This window comes from Eimeria tenella, genomic scaffold (assembly GCF_000499545.2).
Source record: "Eimeria tenella Houghton genomic scaffold, Eth_scaff3328, whole genome shotgun sequence".
Lineage (NCBI taxonomy): Eukaryota > Apicomplexa > Conoidasida > Eucoccidiorida > Eimeriidae > Eimeria > Eimeria tenella.
The window spans coordinates 4,396-4,729 of NW_013543139.1; positions in this window are offsets into that span (position 1 = coordinate 4,396).

Here is a 334-nt window from a genome sequence, read left to right on the forward strand (position 1 = left end):
CGGGCTCGCCGCACTTTGTGTCCCCCGAGTGTTTGGGGACAGGAGAAGCAGCAGGAACTGACGGAAGGGCGAGGGACTTGTGGGCAGCAGGAGTAACTCTTTACTGCATGCTGTTTGGGAGGCCCCCTTTCTGGTCCAAACCCTAAACCCTAAACCCTAAACCCTAACCCGAAGCCCCAACGCCTGAAGCCTGCAGCCTAGGGCTCCCGCAGCCAGCGCGGGCGGCAGACCCGCAGCACGACACGCAGCAGCAGCAGCAGCAGCTCCCCACGCGGGCTTGAGCCTGCTGCAGAGCCTGCTGCGGCTGCTGCTGCTGCTGCTGCTGCGGCTTCTA